Here is a 15,304-nt window from a genome sequence, read left to right as displayed (position 1 = left end):
CTGGTCCTTGGAGAGGGACATCATGTTTGGAAGATTGGAGGGGCGGCGCAGGATAGGAAGACCCTCGATGAGATGGATTGATTCTGTGAGTGGAGTGGTGAGAATGAATGTGTTTGAGACAGCGAGATTGGCACAGGATAGAATGATGTTTAGAGCTATGAGTCGCAAACGACTCGATGGCACATAACAACAACAACCTTAAGAGATATAACTAAATAAAAGAATAAGGTATTGGTAAAGTAAAGGGGAAAGGTCAGGTGTGAAAAACAATGTATATGAATATTATGAACATTGTATATAAACTAGTATAAAATAACATTTAAGAAAAGAACATCAGTGTAAACACTGCTGTCACTGTGTCAGTCCATCTGACTGAGGATCATTCTCTGTTGCTCACCCCGCACCTTCTCAAGCATGTTGTCCCTCTCCAAGGATCATTACCCCCTTCTAGCAACATGCTTAACGTTTGTGAGACAAAGCTTCATGCTTGTCTCCAAGGAGCACTCCGAGTACACTTTCTACACCTTCTCTCTAGGTTTGTGTAATAGACACCATCAAAGCTATGCAATGTAAAAGTAGGTTCAGACATATTGAAGGGGTGTCTGCAGTGACCATTTATTTTTTTCTGGATTTGTTGCTGTTAGGTGCTGTTGAGTCAGCCACAACTCACAGTCAGCCTATGGACCTCGCTGTATCCTACACTGGTCTCACAGTCTCCAGCATGCCTCTTTGTACAGTCACTGTGTCATTCCATGTTGTGGAGGGTCTTCTTCTCTTTCTCTGACTCTCCACCTTTCCCAGCATGATATCTTTTTCCAAAGACTGGTCCTGAACAACATGCCCAAACAATGTGAGATGACGTTTCACCATCTTTGCCTCTAAGGAGCACCCTGGTTGCATTTTCTCTAGAACAGGCTTATCTCGTATAGGAAATCTTAAAAAAACCTGTGGCTGTCTAAGCTATAGTGAGGAAACTAGATTGGTAGAGAGAATAAAAGCTTTGAAGTTAGAAATACCTGGGTTCACTTTTCAATTCCACTGTTGTAAAGGTTATACTCACCCCAGGTCTGTTTCCTTTTGAATGAGATCCATCCCACAGAGAATGTTCTTGACTTATTTGCTTAATGTTCCTGTTCTCTCTGCTGTTCTTGGAAGCTGAAGAAGGAGGTGGGAAGCAATGAGGTTGCAGCTGCAAAATATGAAACAGTTGTATTTTGTAGCTGTGTGTGTGTGAAAGAGAGGGAGATGGTGATGGAAAGAGAAGCTGCAGGAGGCAGGGGGAGAGACAGAGAGAGGGAGAGAGACAGAGAGATAGGGAGAGAGGAGAGGGGAGAGAGGTGTGTATCAGTTTCCTTTTCTAATATCTGGAACCCTTGGAGTAGGGTTACATCACTTAAATGGATTTGGGGACAGTAGTAGTGTCCTGGTTTCCTGGAAATTTGTGTCCAGATAATTGGGGAGGACAGATTGTAGAAAAGAAAAGGAAGACCAATGAGCCAGCATTCTAAGATGTACTCTGTTCTTTTATACAAAAACATTGGTGTCCATTGTTACGAGCGTGGATGGACTCATGGCAGTCTCACAGTGACAGCATTTTCTTGGCTATTATTTGAGAAGGCAGATTGCCAGGCCTTTCGTCTGTGGCATGTGGGTGGATTTGAATTGCCAGCCTTAGTCGTGAAGCACAAACTGTTGGAGATGAAAGCATTTTTAAGATGCTTTTTTAATACAACTGAAAGTCCGTCATCACCATTGAGTTAGAATGAAAGCATGGCTGAGCTCCCAGTGTGTTTATTGAGGCTGTAAATCACAAAGGAAGATTGCCCATCTTGCTCTTCAGAGGCTGGTGAAGTCGAGCCTCCAGAGAAGGGAACCCTTTGGGTTAGCAGCATAACTGTCTGTGGACTATGTCACCAGAGCTCCCATGTACCTGGTACATGTGAAAAGAATGCGTACAAAAAGAATTGAGGTATGGGAAAGCACCAACAAGCCTATAAGTTTTAAGATTTGGGGAAGGTGGAAAAGATTACCTGGCCTAGAGATTTTAAAGAACTTGAATCTTTAACTGCAGTGAGCTGATGAATTGCTCACACTGCTCCCTATTTTTCTACTCTGGAGAGTCACAGGGATGATAACGTGTGTTTGTTGTGTGTGCTTAGCCTTGCAACTTAGGCGTTAACGCGATTTTCTATGTCCACTTCCCTCCACACGCCTTCGGAATTGTTTATTTCTTTATTCCAGCAATTACCTGGAGGGCATGAGAAGACCAGGTTGTGAGAATCTGAGGGAGTAATTGCCCTTGAGACTACTCTAAGTTCGCTCTGTTTGTGCTCAGTGCACCCTCAATCCCCTCCAGACAAGCCCTAAGGAGAAGTCCAAGGGCCAGAAGGACAGAGGGCAGGGTCCCAAGGGGAGACAGTGGACACATTGCTGCACTGTAAGGACAGCTGTCTTGAGGCTATTGTTGATTGTCAAGGACACTCTGCTTTACTGTACCTTTTATTGATTTGCATACAATATTTATATTGTGTTTCATTTGTGTACTTTGTGTTCTATGAAGTCTTTCATTAACACTGTGTTTCAGATATTCATGTATATTGTATTTTATATCATTAACTACTATTAAACAATGCCTATTACTCCATCTTCTTGAGTCCTCATTGAATCTTTGCTATTCCTTCTCGCTCACGTCTTGCCCCTAAACTCTACTATTCTAGTGATTTCCACACTTCCTTTTTTTCTGCCCCCTTACTCTCTCCTCCTCCCCTTTTGGGCATTTATACACATCTTATTTTGAGAGTGTATTTGAAGGAAATAGCAAAAAATAAAGCCCCAGGAATAGATGGTATACCAATTGAAGTATTTCAGATAACAGATGTTGCCCTGGATGTGCTCACCAAGCTGTGCCAAGAAATCTGGAGAACAACCACTTGGCCAACTGACTGGAAGAGATCTATATTTGTTCCCATTCCAAAGAAAGGTGACCCAACTGAGTGTGTAAACTACAGAACAGTGTCATTGATTTCACATGCAAGCAAGATTCTGCTGAAGATCATCCAAAAACGATTAGAACAGCACATCAGCAGAGAACTGCCAGAAGTCCAGGCTGGGTTTAGAAGGGGTCGTGGTACTAGGGATATTGTTGCTAATGTTAGATGGATCTTGGCTGAAAGCAGAGAATACCAGAAGAATGTCTATCTGTGTTTCATTGATTATGCAAAGGCATTTGACTGTGTGGATCATAACGAACTGTGGCTGACTCTGAGAAGAATGGGAATCCCAGAACATTTAATAGTGCTAATACGAAACCTATACTTGGACCAAGAGGCAGTAGTCAGAACAGAGCAGGGTAACACTGCATGGTTCAAAATAGGGAAGGGTGTACGCCAGCGATGCATCCTGTCTCCATACCTTTTCAACATGTATGCAGAGCAGATTATTCGAGAGGCTGGGCTCTATGAGGAGAATTGTGGCATCAGGATTGGTGGAAGATCTATTAACAATCTCCGTTATGCAGATGACACAACCTTGCTTGCTGAAACTGAGGAGGACCTCATGCACTTGCTGCGAAGGGTCAAGGACTGCAGCCTTCAGTATGGACTAAGGCTCAATGTCAAGAAGACAAAGATTCTTGCCACTGGACCAATTGGCAGTGTCAGGATGGATGACGAAGAGATTGAGAGTGTTCACAGCTTCAGTTTGCTTGGCTCCACAGTCAACACTCTTGGTACCAGCAGTCAGGAAATCAAAAAGCGTATCGCGATGGAAAAGTCTGCCATTAGGGACCTCTCAAAGGTACTCAGGAACAACAGTGTCTCTCTGGAGACTAAGGTGCGCCTGCTACAGGTCATGGTATTTGCAATCGCTTGTTATGCATCAGAGAGTTGGACAATGACTAGGGAGGACAGAAGGAGAGTGGATGCTTTTGAGCTGTGGTGCTGGAGAAGGGTACTGAATGTACCATGGACTGCCAGGAAAACAAACAGATTCATCTTGGAGAGGATTAAACCAAGTTGCTCGTTGGAGGCAAGGATTCTGGGGCTTCGTCTGACATACTTTGGACATGTTGCCAGGAGGGACGGGTCCTTGGAGAGGGACATCATGCTTGGGAGGGTGGAGGGACAGCGCAGGAGGGGAAGACCCTCTATGAGATGGATTGATTCTGTGACTGGGGTAATCGGGATGGGTGTGTCAGAGGCGGTGCGGTTGGTGCAGGATAGAGCAGGGTTTAGAGCTGTCGTGTGTAGGGTCGCTATGAGTCAGAAACGACTCGATGGCACATAACAACAACAACATTTCTTTTGTTAGGAAAGGTCATGTCTGGTGTTTGTGATTTGAGAGTGTAAAGGTTTGGGATCTGCTTTTTCCAGCTCAGTAGAACCAGATTGGCTAAAAACAGTACAAAGTGCACTTTTTAATTAGCTGGACTTGATAATAAATGAGTCAAATACTTGGAGGTGTGTGAAATGCTAATATTTATGCATGTGCCAACATACACCTTTCCGAATATGGTGTTTGGAAAGACTTGTCATATGTACTTATGTTTCCAGAATGACAGGGTATTTCTTTGTGGCCAAGAGCTCTGGAAAAACTGCTACTTGCAATTTATACTTGTGAAAGATAGGAGTCACTCTCACAGGTGAGCTTCAGTGCCCTGCAGGAGGCACTGCTTCAAGGAAAGCTTTAAATTGCTCAGTTCCCCTTCTCTCAGTCCCTGCTGTCACCCTGTGGGACCTGAAGCAGCACCTGAACCTGGAGTATAACGTGTCCATGTCACAGCCCAGTGGCATTGTGTCTCTAAGCCATATACTCATCTGTTTCAGGCCTAGTCCCAGGACTTGAGATGGAATGCTCATTTGGAATTTCTTGGCAACTTTTTTTTTCTTCTTCTTCTCATCTGTAATCTAGATACCTACCAGTAATGAATCATCTGATTTTATAGTTTAGCAAAATCAGGATAAAAAAAAATAAATGTTTTTGTTTAAATGCGACTGCAGTATGTAAGAAGTGTAGGGAGTAATGATTCACTGAAGTACATTTAGAGATGTAGTTATTCCTGATGGCAGATGCACAGTGATGTGCTGCTCTGCTCAGCCCATGGGGGTATCAGTAAGCAGAAAGGAACATCCACTTACCTGCTCAGAAACTGAGTGTGAAGAAGGGAAGCTTAAGCTCCCCTCCCCCCCAAATTCTCACTTTCTTTTTCCAATTTTTTTAATTATCATTTGTGTGTGAGTGTGTGCGTGTGTGTGTGTGTGTGTGCACCATCAAATCAGATTTGACTGGTACAGGAGGAGATTGTTCCTCCTTCTCCAGCAAAGTGTCTCGTGGATTTGAACTGCACACCTCTGGGACTGCAGTGTAGCTTCTTTCCACTAGGCCACCAGAGCTCACCAAATTCTCACTTTTAAAATGTCAACAGTCACGCATTTCTCACTTTCTAAGTGGTCATCTCAGTTTTTCTCTTCCCATATTGTTCCTTCCATGAAGATGTGGGATTGTCTTTTTTTTTTTTTTAATGAGCCTTGATAGAGGGGGGAATAAACTTCCTTTAATTTATGTATGGTTTTCACCACAGAAATTCTTCTCTCTCCTTATTACCGATAGAGAAGACATTCCAAATCTATTTAAAAAGACAGTATTCATGGCTGTTATTTCTTTGTGAGTGCTGTCTTCAGTCATTGGCATCTGTGCTGTCTGTTTGGTCCTTGCTGGCATCAGCTGGGATCCCAGGGGGGTGCAAAGAATTGATGTTCTTGGCTACTAATGGAAAAGTTGAAGGTTCAAGTCCATCTGGACTTTCTTCCTTTTTTCGAAGAAAGTTACTGATCTATTGCCAGAAAGGGAGCTTTGGAAATCCTGCTGGAGGACCCTGGACTTTGACGTGTGGGCTCGACAGGAACTGACTGATTCAGTAGCACCTGGTTACTGTGTGGCTGTAATCTGAGAATTTACTGATTTTGATATGGAGGGATGAATACATTTGCAATTTCTTTCTTTTAGAAAATAGAGGACATTGCTACAGTAAATAAGAAGCAAGTAAGATATGAACCAAACTGACACTTTGTCCCAACCTTGTTGTGTACCATCGAGTCAGAACTGACCCATAAGAGACCCTTTAACAGGTTTTCAGAGGCAGTAAATTACGCGGGAGATTGTCCACCTTTCTCCCTCAGAGCACTGGTACATTCAAACTGCTTACTTTTGAGTTGGTAGCCTAATTCCTTACTACTAAGCCACCAGTTCTGGGAGTCTTCTCAATGTTAGCCATAATTTGTTGTGATCCACACAGTCAAATGCCTTTGCATACTCAATAAAGCCCAAATAGACATTCTTCTGGAATAGTTTACTTTCAGTCAGGATCTATCTGACATCTGATATCCCTGGTGCAAAGGCCTCTTCTAAATCCTGCTTGAATTACTGGCAGTTTCCTATCTACTGTTCCCTACTACTGGCAGTTGCCTGTCTACTGTTGCCTACTGTTCTAGACAGAACAATTAATTGTGCTCATGCAAAACCTTTGCCTAGACCAAGAGGCTGTTGTGGGAATGGAGTAATGGAGCAATGTGTGGTTTAAAATTAAGAAAGGTGTGCATCAGAATTGAATTCTCTTCACACACCTGCTCAGTCTTTATGCTGAGCTAATTATTCAAGAAGCTGGACTCCATGAAGAAGAATATGACATTAGGATAGGAGGAAGACTCATCAATAACCTGTGTTATATAGATAACACACCTTGCTTGCTGAAAGTGAGGGGGACTTGAAGCACTTGCGGCAGAAGATCAAAGAGTACAGCCTTCAATGTGGATTGCATCTCAACATCAAGAAAAACAAATTACTACAGGACTGATATGCAACATCATGATAGATGGAGAAAAGATTAAAGTTGTCATTGATTTCATCTTACTTGGATCCTTGGTACCAGCAGTCAAGAGATCAGGAGATGTATTGCACTGGGAAAGTCTGTAGTCAGGAACCTCTCCAAATTATTAAGGAGTGATAATGTCAGTTTGAGGAGGCCATGATCTTTTCAGTCACTTGCTATGCCTCAGAGGGTTGGACAGTGAATAAGGATGACAGGAGAATTGAAGCTTTTGAGTTGTGGTGTTGGAGAAGAGTACTGAATACCTGAGGGGCTTCCAAAAGAACAAAGAAAAATATCTTGGGGAATGTGCAGCCAGAGTGCTCCTTGGAGGCAAGGAAGACAATGTTTCATCTCCCATGCTTCGGGCATGTTGCTAGGAGACGCTGTTCCTTGAAGAGGGACATTGTGCTTGGAAAGGTGGCAGGTTGACTAGAAAAAGGAGGACCCTCAGTGAGATGGTTTGATACAGTGACTGCTGTGGTGGGCTCTAATGTGTCAGAAGGTATGAAGATGGCACAGGACAGGACAGGGTTAAGATCTATAGGGTTGCTATGGGTTGTACTCAACTCAATGGTACCTAACCACCACAAGTCACCAGAGTTCCCTGTACTTTGGGTGTAGTCATCCCTAACATACTGATTTAAAGAGTCTGATCCCATATGAGCTCCTGGAACGACATGTGCTGGAGATGTTGGTCCCAGGGATTTCTTTACCTCCCATGGGGAGCATGAGATAGATCATCATGAGGACTGACTGGAGCAGGATGATAACAATAAGATAAATAAGCAAACGCAGTAGTCATTTTCAGAGAGGGGCACCAACAAAAGGGTATGGGCTATTTGGCAGTCCTTGGTACATGAACAAAAATGTGAATGGCTAGTGGGTTTCCTGGGCATCACTGCCACCTGCCTGTGACCACCACTCCTGGGTGTTGGTGTCTGATCAGGAGAGATGGGGAGTCTGGGCCCATCCTGCCCTCTCCTTGTGGTGAGGATGGCAGTTGTTAGGTGCCATCAAGTGGGGACTGCCACATAGCAGACCTTCCAGCATGTTTTCAGAGACTGTAAATAGCACAGGAGTACATTGTCCATCTTTCTCCCATGGAATAACTGGTGAGTTTGAACTTCCTGCCTTTGGGTTGGCAGCACAACTCTCTACCCTCTAGGTTACCAGAGCTGCCTTTTTTCCTTGTACTGGTCCTGGGTTCATAGATTCAGTCAAAAAATGTGACCGTGTGGGTTGGGTTCCTGCTAGCTGTTGGGCAGTGGAAGAAATATCTTGTACTCTTTGCCTCTCAAAAAACTCCTTTGCTGTGTAAAACAGAACCAGCCTCACCCTCCCAAATAGGAGCCATCATATGAGCCTTTTTGAAGGATGCACATATATCCTTTCTTTCTTAATTGCTGTTCTGTTATTTAACAAAATCATAAACTTGGAAGTCACAGATTAGCCTTTGATTAGATTAGAAAATATTTGAAGAGTACAGTTCTTTTCCTCAGTCCTGTTTCTGTAGTAAGGCAGTACTTGTTTTGCAGTACTTGATAGTGAGGCCGTTCCAGCCATAGTGGCCATGTGTATGTGGCAGTGTGGTGTTAGGTGACTTGGGTTGACTGTAAAGCATAGCAGCCCTGTGAACAACCTATCAGAACCTTGCAGTATCCAGCGTCTTGTAGCAGGCACTGTGTCTATCCATCCCATTGAGGGGCTTCCTTTCTTTCTCTGACCCCCTCCCTTTCCCAGCATCTTGTCTCTCTGTAAAGATTGGTACCTCCTGAGAATAGGCCCAAAGTAAGAGAGATGACGTTTCACTATTCTTGCCTCTCAGGAGCTCTCTGGCTGCCCTTCCTTTAAGATACCTTTGCCTGTGTGTGGTGTAGATGTGTATGTATGCAGTGGAATGTGTGTGTTGTGTAGAACCGTGTTCTGTGGAGTTTTCATGCAGGTACCCGGCCTGCTTTCAAGGATAACTCTGAGTGGATTTGAACCAACAACTAGTTAGATACATATATGTTTGCTTGACTCAGTGCACATGTTTAATGATTCATGTGGAGGATGTGGCTCTTAGCATCTTCCTTTTTTTGGAAGCAGCAGGACTGTGTTCTGAAATACAGCACTTTTTTGGATTTCAACTGAATATTTATTTTTAAAGTCAACATAGCCCCTTCTGCCTTTAGCAAGAAGAGTCCCCCCTCCCTTTCCCAAATAGCTAACACAGTTTATGCCTTGAGATGCGGAGCTTCTCATCCTTGGACTAGAGATAACTTCAAATGTGAGGCGAGGCCACCTCCAGCTCTCTGCCCTTTTCACCTGCTGATATACCTTTTAAGGATTTCAGACCCCTGTGGAGAGTCCTGCTGAGTCCATCCACTCGCCCTTCCAGCAGCAGGCTCCTGTATTGCACGGGGGCTCTCAGCATCATGTGCTTAGATGCACATGAAGAAGGCAGGTGTGCTTGAGAATAAGCTGAACTTTTTCTGGCCATTCTTTTGATTGTCAGATTTTACAAAGCATTTTCAAATAATAACCATTTCTTTCCACTTATTACATCATTCCTTTAAAACACATTTATTATTGGAATTTTTTTTTTGTTCGTTCTATTACTAATTTAGGTTTGTCAGTTTTCCTCCAGTAAGTCAATAAGAGGTAATCAAAAGCCAGATAATTTATAAACTATAAGCTACTGAGAATGAATCAATTTGGGTTGGATCATGTCACATTTTTATCCAACCCCTCATCTTATCAGCAAGGAGACAATGAAGCCCACCCTACTTTTAACAAGCAATAATTACATATCATCCTGTTAATAAATATTACAAGGTAAATAGCCTGAAGTCATCAAGAAAAAGAATTAATATTCTTTTTAAGCAAGGCGGCAGTTGCTTTTTATGAATCTGAAAGTTGGACACTAGATTAGAAAGACTGAAGAAGAATTCATTGATGCCTTTGAATTGTGGCAAACAAACAAATCTGTGTTGGAGACTTCGTCTGTCATACTCTAGGGGGCATGTTGTCAGGAGGGGCTAGTTCTTGGGAGAAGACATCAAGCTGGGCAAGGAGGAGGGTTACATAGAGAGACAAAGACTCTAAACCAGATGGATTGTCACAGTGAGCGTAACAGGGGCTTGCACATGACTGAGATGGGGAGGGCGGTGCAGGGTGGGGCACAGTTCTGACCTAGGGTCGCTGTGAGTCATCCTCAACAACACTTAACAACAGTGCTTCCATCTGTTGTGAAGGTGTATAATACAAATGAAAACTGTCGGTCAGAATGCATAATGTGTTGTTAAAGAATCTGTGATAAAGCTGATTTCTCTCAGCTGCTGTCCTTAATGTTAGTATCTTGAACCCTCTGAGCTATGCCATGGAGGAAAGACCTGGAAACTTGCCTTTAAAGATTAATCCAAAGCCACCATTCGTTGCTTTTGAGTCAGTTCCAGTTCCTAGTGATTCTACTTGTAATTTTTGTTGTTGTTGTTATGTGCCGTTGAGTCGCCTGCGACTCATAGCGACCCTATGTACAACAGCCCTAAACTCCGCTCTGTCCTGCGCCAATCGCACTGTCTCTGATACTCCCATCCCAATTATCCCAGTCACTGAATCAATCCACCTCATAGAGGGCCTTCCTCTCCTGCGCCGTCCCTCTACCCTCCCAAGCATGATGTCTCTCTCCAAGGACCGGTCTCTCCTCACTACATGTCCGAAGTAAGTTAGACGGAGCCTCAGAATACTTGCCTCCAAGGAGCCACCCGGTTTAACCCTCTCCAGGACAAATCTATTTGTTTTCCTAGCAGTCCATGGTATTCTCAGTACTCTTCTCCAGCACCACAGCTCAAAGGCATCAGTTCTCCTTCTATCCTCCTTGGTCATTGTCCAACTCTCTGATGCATAACAGGTGATTGCGAAGACTATGGCCTGTATCAGACGCACCTTAGTCTCCAGAGAGACACCACTGCACTTCAGCACTTTGGAGAGGTCCCTAACAGCAGACTTTCCCATGGCAATGCACCTTTTAATTTCCTGGCTGCTGGTGCCAAGACTGTTGACTATGGAGCCAAGCAGACTAAAGCTGTGTACAATCTCAATCTCTTCACCATCCATCCTGATGCTGCCGATTGGTCCAGTGGTGAGAATCTTTGTCTTCTTGACATTGAGCCTCAATCCATATTGCAGACTGCAGTCCTTGACACTCTGCAGCAGGTGCTTCAGGTCCTCCTCAGTTTCAGCAAGCAGGGTTGTGTCATCCGCATAACGCAGATTGTTCATAAATCGTCCACCAATCCTGACCTCACATTTCTCCTCATAGAGCCCAGCCTCCCGGATAATCTGTTCTGCATATAGGTTGAAGAGGTATGGAGATAGGATGCATCCCTGGCGTACGCCCTTCCCAATTTTGAACCATGCAGTGTTCCCTTGCTCTGTTCTGACGACTGCCTCCTGGTCCAAGTATAAGTTTCGCATTAGAACGATCAAGTGTTCTGGGATTCCCATTCTTCTCAGAGTCAGCCACAGTTTGTTATGATCTATACAGTCAAATGCCTTTGCATAGTCAATGAAGCACAGATATACATTCCTCTGGTATTCCCTGCTTTCAGCTAAGATCCATCTAACATTAGCTACAATATCTCTAGTGCCACGACCCCTTCTGAAACCAGCCTGGACTTCTGGTAGTTCTCTGGTAGTTCCAGTCGTTTTTGGATAATTTTCAGTAAAATCTTGCTTGCATGTGAAATCAGTGAAATTGTTCTGTAGTTTCCACATTCGGTTGGGTCGCCTTTCTTTGGGATAAGAACAAATATCGATCTCTTCCAGTCAGTTGGCCAAGTGGTCGTTCTCCAGATTTCTTGGCACAACTTGGTGAGCACGTCCAGGGCAGCATCTGTTAACTGAAATATATCAATTGGTATACCATCTATTCCTGGAGCCTTATTTTTTGCCATATCCTTCAAAGCAGCCTGAACTTCTTCTTTCATCACCATAGGCTCTTGCTCATATGTTGTTTCATGAAATTCTTCTGTGTCTTCCAATTCCTTTCGATACAGTGACTCAGTATATTCCTTCCATCTTTTTTTAATACTTCCGGGATCATTTAACATTCTGCCAAAAGCATCCTTGATTATAGCAACTCGAGGTTTGAATTTGTTCTTCAGTTCCTTGAGCTTAAGATATGCTGAGCGAGTTCGGCCTTTTTGATTTTCCGACTCCAACTCCTTGCACATTTCATTGTAATATTTTGCTTTGTCATCCCATGCTGCCTTTTGAAATCTTAATTTTTAGACAAGCAAATTGCCCTAGCCATAATTTGTCCCAAGGAGTGGCTGATGGATTTGAACCACTGACCTGTTAGCAATGAGACCCTTAATCACTGCACCACTAGAACACCTTCCAGTAAAGATTAAGACACAAAAACTTGATGGAGCCATTCTCCTCTGATGGTTAAACTTGATCCCACTTTGGGCATTTTGTCAGGAGGGACCAATCTTTCTTAAAAGACATCTTGCTGGGAAAGGTGGACAGTCAGATAAAAAGGCTCAATATGATGGATTGATACTGTGACATTAGCAGTGGGCGTGAGCCCTATTGCAGATTATGGGGATGCTGCAGCAGAGGACGAGGTTCAGATCTGTTCATTGAATTGCTGTGAGTCATAGTTGACTTGATGGCACGTAACTACAGAAATTATTCTGTAAAGCATGGAGTTACCTAAAGTTAGAACAGACATAACGGCAGTGTTGGTTTTTGTTTTCCAGTGATGCTTTTGAAGAATTGCACCTAATCAAATAGTTTATAGGGATACATTTGTAAGGTTGATGTGGTAGAACCATAATCCCCAAAGAATCCCTTGCCCTACTGCCCCAAACCTGAGAATATATCCCTTGGTAGAAAGAAATATCCCTTTACAAAAAGAACTGTCCCTTTTGCTGCTGTGCTCAGGGTCTTGGGATGGGTGAATGTTCTGGATTATCTGAATGGCCATGGTGTCACCGTGAGAGGAAGGAGTGGGGTCTGAGTCACAGAAAGAGATGTGGAGATGGAGCAGAGAGACGTGAAGACTCTTTGCTGTGATGAGGTGGAGGGGAACGAGCCAAAGGATTCCCCCTGGTTCCCTGAAAGAACGTGGCCCTGCTCTCGCTGGAGCCTCTGCCTGGCCGAACAGAGAGCAGGAAGCCTTGCTGTTTTCAGTCGTCCTGTTTGTGGTCGGTCTTCTGCTCCAGCAGCTTTGGGAAGCAGTTGGCAATGGAAGCACCATATTTTGATCGGCACATCCAGTCCAATCTGCCTGCTTTGAGGCTGTGTGTACCCATGTTGAAAGTGACTGCGTGTCCTCTCTGCTCTCCAAGTGCAGCGTAAACTGTGATTTGATTTTTAAAATGTGGTGTTTAAAATGTGAAAAAAAAATTGTCAGCTGCATAAAGCTCATGGAGAATTTTTTTTTTTAACTTGACAGTGTTCTGAGATAAGGCTCGGTTTTCAGATTGAAGGCCAGTCACTGAGTGTATTTATTTATCCTTTTAGCTATTTATGTTATTATTTTTTATTGTGGTGTGAGCACATGTTTACAAAGCAGCTTGGTTCCATTCAACCATTTGTGCATGTTTTGTTTTATGAGATTAATCACAGTGTTCACAAAGTAGACACACTTACCCCACTTCTTCCCTGTAGTTCTCATTTCTGTTAATTCTTCTGTCTCTTCCTGCCCTCTGTTTTAGTCTTTGACCTTGAACGGTTAAATATTCTAAGAAGTGGTTGCTTACTTGGTGCTCTTTTTCACCTTACAGGCTCTCTTGTTTAGATGAAAGTTGGACCACAGAGGTGTTTTGTTCCTGGTTTAAAGAGTGACTAAGGATTGTTGTCTTGGGAAGTCAGCTAGTTTCTGTTGGATCAGTGAGACTGGCCATTTTTTTTAAATTTAGTTTGTTTATTTTTCATTTCAATGAACATCTACAGAGATTTTGGAATTCCATTCATTCATTGTTGTACCCGTCTCCCCGCACAAACCCCTCGCCCCCCCCCCTTTGCTCCTCTCCTTGAAAAGCAAAAGAAAAACTCCCTCATTGGTACACAATCTGAGACTGGCCATTTTTATGTTGAATTTTGTTCTACGTTTTTCACTTCCTCTATTGGAAACCTCCTGCTGTGGTCCCTTTTAAAGTGGTTGGCCTTGGTAGCTGGGCACCGTGGAGTGCTTCTGGTTGCAGGGTATAGACCTTGAGGTTGACATGGTCCTTTAGTCCTTTCTCCAGTTAGTGGCTTCTCTTCATCTTTGATTTTCTTCTGTTCCAAGCATGGAGAGACCAGTGGTTCCAGCTTAGATGGCCTCTCACTGTTCACTGGATTAGGGTACAGGTCACATTCTTGTGAGCTATCCAATACCACTGGATCTTGATGTCTGTGAGACTGATTTTGAGGACCCAGGACAACTTTTCCCTTCAGGGCTTAGTTAGGATTAAGAAATTTATATGACTTTGTCCCTGTTGGCTGTGCTGTACACATGGATATATTTACAGCCTGTCCAGATCTTTGTATGGGTGGTGGTTCCTTTTACCTTCCCATGTCTGTTCATCTTGGCTGTCTGCCACTGTGCATCTGCATGTGGATGAATGTTTGTTATTGCCGATTTTGAAGGATTGTGTGAGGAGCTGCCCTGTCACAGTTGTAAATGATTTATTTGAATGATAATCCATATCCATTCTGCTAGATTTAAATTGAGCAAGTTCAGCAGCAGAAATGGGGAATCTCACTTCTAGTAAGAAAGAAGCAGGAGAGAATTCAGCAAACATCCTTCAAGACCAGCGGTTCCTGAGCCGCTCAGCTCAGGACCTACAGGAGAGCAGCCATAGCTGCAGCAGAGAAGCAGAGAGCTGAGAAGAGGCAGAGCAGACCTGGGACTGCTGCCCCACAGATCCAGAGCCAGACTCCTTCACTCAAGCTGAGGACTGAGAGAAAATGCCATAATTTGCAGGACTCAAAGAGCTTTGTATCGTTGGCCTAAAGCCACCAGGCTAGAGGCTGAAGGCCTGAAAATATTCTTCACAAGCTACTTTGACTGAATTGCCATCCTGAATTGTAACTTGTTAACTTCCTTAATAAAACCCAGAAGTGTGACTATTACAACAGATTTCAGACACAGGAACAGGGCAGTGTGGTTGGTATTGAAATTATTAGAAGTAGGTGAGGGAACATGAGGGACAAGCCTGCTCTCACAGGAACTAGTTGTATGTTGTAGATGTTGCTGATGGGGACAGTTCCACGTGTGGAGTTAGTTCAAGTCCATTCAGTCATCTCTACACTGTTTTGTATTGCTGTTGTTGTTATGTGGCATCGAGTCGCCTGCGACTCATAGTGACCCTGTGTACAACAGCCCTAAACTCTGCTCTGTCCTGTGCCAATCGCACTGTCTCTGACACTCCCATCCCAATTATCCCAGTCACTGAATCAATC

This window comes from Elephantulus edwardii, unplaced genomic scaffold, assembly GCF_000299155.1.
Source record: "Elephantulus edwardii isolate Elephantulus edwardi_28Jun2011 unplaced genomic scaffold, EleEdw1.0 scaffold00166, whole genome shotgun sequence".
NCBI classification, from domain to species: domain Eukaryota; kingdom Metazoa; phylum Chordata; class Mammalia; order Macroscelidea; family Macroscelididae; genus Elephantulus; species Elephantulus edwardii.
This window is presented reverse-complemented; position numbering follows the sequence as displayed.